The sequence below is a fragment of the Limanda limanda genome, chromosome 10 (assembly GCF_963576545.1).
Source record: "Limanda limanda chromosome 10, fLimLim1.1, whole genome shotgun sequence".
NCBI classification, from domain to species: Eukaryota; Metazoa; Chordata; class Actinopteri; order Pleuronectiformes; family Pleuronectidae; genus Limanda; species Limanda limanda.
Window position 1 is genome coordinate 22229870 of NC_083645.1, and position 6202 is coordinate 22236071.

Here is a 6202-nt window from a genome sequence, read left to right on the forward strand (position 1 = left end):
ACCCACCCCCCCCACTGTCTGATCCACTCTGCTTCAGGCGATCAAGGTGCTGCAATAACCAGGACGTGTGACGTGATTGGCTGCTGAAGGACAACCTGGAAACCTGAGCTCATCATGGGAGACATTTTTTAAAATACAATGCAACTGGATCCTCAGCTTGATTTTGAGTTTTTCTTTGTGTTTCTGTTTGGATTCCTGTGCCGTTAGCTGCTCCAGCTGTGGAACCAGAGGAAATCCAGCTGTTTCCCCGACAGATGTTCTCGACCTAAAGCTGCAAGATAATGTAAAGAATGTTGAAAGCGTCTTATATGCAAAATGATCATGTTTAATTTTTTTTTTGAGATGGTGTGAGAACCACTTCTGTGGCCTCGGACGCAGGCAGCGGGACACAAACTACTGATGCACTTAACACTTGCACTGACGTCCGCCTGTCTCTGACTGTCTGTCTCTGACCGCCTGTCTCTGACCGCCTGTCTCTGACCGCCTGTCTCTGACTGTCTGTCTGTCTCTCTGACTGTCTGTCTCTGACTGTCTGTCTCTGACCGCCTGTCTCTGACTGTCTGTCTCTGACCGTCTGTCTCTGACTGTCTGTCTCTCTGACTGTCTGTCTCTGACTGTCTGTCTCTGACCGCCTGTCTCTGACCGTCTGTCTCTGACTGTCTGTCTCTGACCGTCTGTCTCTCTGACTGTCTGTCTCTGACCGTCTGTCTCTCTGACCACCTGTCTCTGACCGCCTGTCTCTGACCGCCTGTCTCTGACCGCCTGTCTCTGCCTGTCTCTGACCGCCTGTCTCTGACTGTCTGTCTCCAACAGTCTGTCTCTGACCACCTGTCTCTGACCACCTGTCTCTGACCGCCTGTCTCTGATCTTCTGTCTCTGACCGACTGTCTCTGACTGTCTGTCTCTGACCGACTGTCTCTGACTGTCTGTCTCTGACCGCCTGTCTCTGACTGTCTGTCTCTGACCGCCTGTTTCTGATCGTCTCTGATTGTCTGTCTCTCTGACCGCCTGTCTCTGACCGCCTGTCTCTGACCGTCTGTCTCTGACCGCCTGTCTCTGACCGCCTGTCTCTGACCGCCTGTCTCTGACTGTCTGTCTCTGACTGTCTGTCTCTGACTGTCTGTCTCTGACTGTCTGTCTCTGACCGCCTGTCTCTCTGACCGTCTGTCTCTGACCGCCTGTCTCTGACCGCCTGTCTCTGACTGCCTGTCTCTGACTGTCTCTGACTGTCTCTGACTGTCTCTGACTGTCTCTGACTGTCTGTCTCTGACTGTCTGTCTCTCTGACCGTCTGTCTCTGACTGTCTCTGACCGCCTGTCTCTGACCGCCTGTCTCTGACCGCCTGTCTCTGACTGCCTGTCTCTCTGACCTGCTGCCGTCAGATCGTTGACTCGACGCTCAGAGAACAACAACTTCACGAGAAATGTGCCAGCGATAACGTTTTTATCGCTAAGTAACAAACTGAAAAGGTGAATTGTTCCTGTTCACTGTTTGAGAGATTGTGTCAAAGTGCACTGGAGAAATTCAGCTGTAAAATTCGAATGGAGAATATGCAGGATTTCAGATTTTTCTATTTATTGTTTTGGTCTAATTGTTTCTAGAGCATTTATTGAGATTTTGCATTTCATACCTCATCCTGATGTTGTCTGATAAAGTTCATTCAGAGGACGGGGGGTTTATTTTAGATGAAGTTTATCCGGCAGACGGAGCGACTGGTGCCATAGCTGAAGAAAAGAGACAGAAGCTATTTGATGAAACAGTTTTTTCTCATTTCTGTCTAAAAAATCTTCTGCAAATCACAGAGAAACTCGACCTGCTGCCATTTCAAAATCTTCCTGACAAAGAAGAATATAAAATCTTTAAAAACTAAACTGATGTTTCTGTTTGTTTCATTTAAACATATGTTCTACGTTTGTCAAACATTTAGATTAACATGTTTTTCTATCGCTTGGTTTCATGTCATATGATTTCAGTTCAGTTCAGATCATGTGAACGTTCCAGTTTGTTTTGAGGAACTCTCCACACGAGGATCTGGACGTCACGCTGCTGCCTCACCGGAGATCTGCGTTCTAACATTTGACACAAACATTAACTCCGAGTCAAGCATGACGTCATTAGATCTTCGTGGTTAAAGGCTAAAGGTCAGAGGTCAAGGGAACTGGCCTTACAGAAAATGTGTTTGGCTCAAACATTAGATCTCAAATCTGCCTTGAGGGAATTCTTAATGGATTTGATATCATAGATGTCAGGGGTCAAAGGTCCTGGTGACGTCATGAGTTTGAAAAGAAAAACTATGTTAAATGAAATTTTAATGGTTGATGGAGTCATACAACTGCTGGGCGGTCATTCTTTTAATGTCCACTAGAGGGCGACATTCGCTATTAACTGTTTCCTACACAACTGGAGAAAAACGTTAAAACAAAAATAGTAAAACATTTTTATCAGTTTGAAAATTGCTATAGAATCTCAATAAGATGAAAGCCTAAATATTTCTTTTTATACAACAAAAAATTATTTAATGGTTTCTTGTGAAGTGAAGTGGTTCCATGTTAATAATTTAAGTGAAAACAGCATTTGTGAATGAAAACAAAGTAAATGAGCAGTTTTCTTGATAAGTTCATATTTATCACGCTACACCAAGTGTATAGTTGTTTTTATTTCGTAATTTATTTTGCAATATCGTGAAAATATATTTCTAGCAACTTGAGGTTTAAATGTGGTGCTTATTGGTTTTCTTTCTCTGAATATTTGAATTTATTTTCAATCTGACCAAACGCAGCGGATGTTCATTGAAAGTTAAGAAATTAATCCAATCATCACATTTATGGATAAAAAAGACTAAATAATTGAGTCTTTTCATTAAAACAGTAGTTTAATGTCCGGCTGATTGTCGAGGAGACTTTGGTTGTTTGACAGAAGACGGAGAACGGAAGTGGCAAGCTTTGTCATTTTTTATTTTCATGTGTAAATGTTTGTTACTGATTGTATTTTCTCAAATCCTTTTTTGTTAATGAAGAAATAACAGGGAAAATAAGCATTCACAAAGTATGAAAACATTTACACACGGGACGTAAAGTTTATTCATGTGATAAAACATGTGGAGGAGCAGCAGCAGAGTTCAGAGTCAACGAGGTTGAGATTTTAATAAAATCACTGGAGCTTTTACGAACAGAAGAGGAATCGAAACACTGGCAGAACAAAATCTGTTTCCTCTTCAGCTTTGAGTCGTAGAGAAACAAAAGTACTGATCCTTTCAAAATAAAGGCCTCTATGAACTGAACACAGATTTGTAAGATGGATAATCAACGTCTTCTGTTCCTGTTTCGACTAAAACAAGTGATTTGTTTTCTTTCAGGAGCTGCTGTCACCTGGTCTTTGACTCTGACCCCTGCTGTGAACCCCCCAGTGTGTGTGTGTCTGTGTGTGTCTGTGTGAGAGAAACAACCGTGCACTGACGTCAGACAGGTGAGAGGAAACAAACTGTACACGGGACAGAGACACATTTACAGTTTACGACGCGTGAACCACATGTGACGTGTTACCACTCTGCTGCAGGCACAATGTAAAACACAGGAGTTTGAATCGTGAGGAACTGAGGCGCCGGAAATAATCTGAATTAAAAAATCTGAAAAGAGAAACTGTTCAGAGACGACGGATCGTTTCCACTTTTTAACATCAGGATAAAAACGACGTGTCCAATTTGTATATTAAATTTCTTTCAGCGGCGCGGACACGAACATGACGCTGACCACAGAGGAAAAACTGTGTTAAACTCAACTTAGGTAAAAACATTTTTTAAAAAGTACCTCAGAAACTCACACAGTCGATGCAACTCGTCACAAGTCGATACTGTAAAACCTCCACACAGTTTTATTATTGCTGCGTCTTCATGGCACAAAAAACAGAAACAATATATGATATTTAGATTTTTTTCTTTTGCACTATCATGTTCTCGGTTGCCATGCAAGCTGACTACAGTACTGTTTCTATTTCAACGTATTTTACACACACGGACGAAAGGAAGAAGGAACAGGTTCATGTTGGATTAGCCACACACACAGTGCCAGACTAACTTCTACAGCTGGTTTACAGTTAGTGAGTAGATACAAAAGGATTATTATCATCGGAATCATCACACAAAAGAACTGTTATGATAGTAATAGTAGTATTCATAGTGATATTAATACAAAAAAAACACATTCTCTGGGCATCACAAATATAATTATAACCAAAAGGGGGAGCCAAACGCAATGTTTGAAATAATTTAAACATTTCTGACATTCATTCCTTCGGGTGTATTTCTTTTTATGTACAGGATATATTTATATTTATATAGAAGTAGTGCTTCATTTTTAGAAATACAAATGAAAAAGAAAAAAAACACACAATAGGGCTGCATTCTGTGAATGCTGTGCAAATAACGTCTTTTTACAAATGACCTCCGTTACCGTGCCGACACACACACGCACATACCACACCTCCCTCGTTTTGATCAAACACAAACTTTTACTCTCGCTCAAAACTCTCGCCCCCCCCCTGTGGCCGGCTGCAGCCGCTCGGCTCCGGCAGGTAAATCTACAACGATACAGTAAGAAAAGCACATGAAGTCTCGCCTGCCGTCCACAGCGGAAACGTTCCAGTTAACCAGCGACTCGGGTTCTGACAATAGAACGATCGCTTCACAATCTCACCAGCTGAAGCCAAAACAGAGCAACTGTTGGAAATGTCTTCTTCCCACTTCTTAAAAAATCACATTGTGACATCTTGACTCGGATCTTAGACACGACGACGACGCGGCACCAAAGAAGAAGAAAAATGACAAACTCTCCCCCCCTCGCCCGCCCTCATTTGACCTGCCAGCAGGAAATGAAACTTCACTGGAGCTGCAGGTTGGACCGAGGACACGAACACGGCGGCTTTGACTTCTTCTCTGTGTCGTGACATTAATGAATCTATTCAGACCTTCGGCGTTTTGGGGGGAAAAATATCAGTTAAACCACAGATGTTTTAAATCAGTGCTCATCCATACGTTAAAGCCTTTAAAGCTAAAAATCCCAACTGGGGAAAATCTCAACCAGGGAACAAACAAAGTTCTTATTTGTTTCTTAACGACGCTCAGTAACTGCTCCTCCCTCAGGAAGCTGGAGATCACACCTGGAACCAACACGCTTTGGGTTTTTCAGAGAAGCAGCAGCGACATAAAACAAACTCTGGCTCCTCATCTTCATCATCATCATCATCATCAATTCTCCAGATGATTTTTCTACAACCATTTCCTCCTAAATCTCCTAATCTCCTAATCTCCGTACGACTGTTTCCTGTGAACGTCTTGAGTTTAATTCTGCTTTTAAAGACCAAACATGTGACTGAAAAGTTCAGGCTTCAGATTAAAAGCAGCATTTTCACAAGAGGCTCATGGGAAAGTTGACCTTTTGCCGACCTGCTGAACAACTTCTGACCAAACTGAAAACAAAAAGGTAAAAAAAACCCGAAATGCTGAAGAACAAAGAAATGAAAAGGAAGATGGAGAATCACTCGGGGAGTTAAAACATTTTCCCTTGAAACGCAACAGATTCTTTTTTCATTCAACGTGAACATCGGTGTCTCAAACAAACATGTGTACAATTGGATTTTATAACAAGAACAAACTACACAAACTTGTTTTTTAAACTTAGTGGATAAATGTTAAAACCAGTCAGAACGTTAAAGATGTTAAAGTTTCAGAATAAAAGAATGGATGGCTCAGCAGCAGGGAGGCGGGGTTTAAGATTAGGTTTGAAACCGCGCCCCCCCCCGACGCTAGGCTAGAGAGGAACTGTTCCTGAACGACGTCCCAAACAAAAACAGACAAGAGTTGAGTGAAGAGCGTCTGAAAGTCCTGGAGCTGTCTCATGACTTTCCTCCGCCTGAAGGAACAAACGTCACGGAGAACAAAGAGCGACGACAGTAAAGTTCCTGAAATTAAAAAAAGTCAGAACGTTTTTGTGAACTTTTCCTCCGAAGACGAGGAAATCAGAGACGAGTCGAGAGCAAAGTCTCACGTCCAGTTGGTGGGATGACGATGAGGAGACAAACGATGAAGAACATTTTTTGTGAAGTGTTTTCAAACTGCGCCCGTGTTTTGGATATGACGTCCGAGATCTGCTGTGGCTCAATGGAGTGATTCCAGGTTGGACTGATGGGGGGGGGGGGGGGGGGCTGC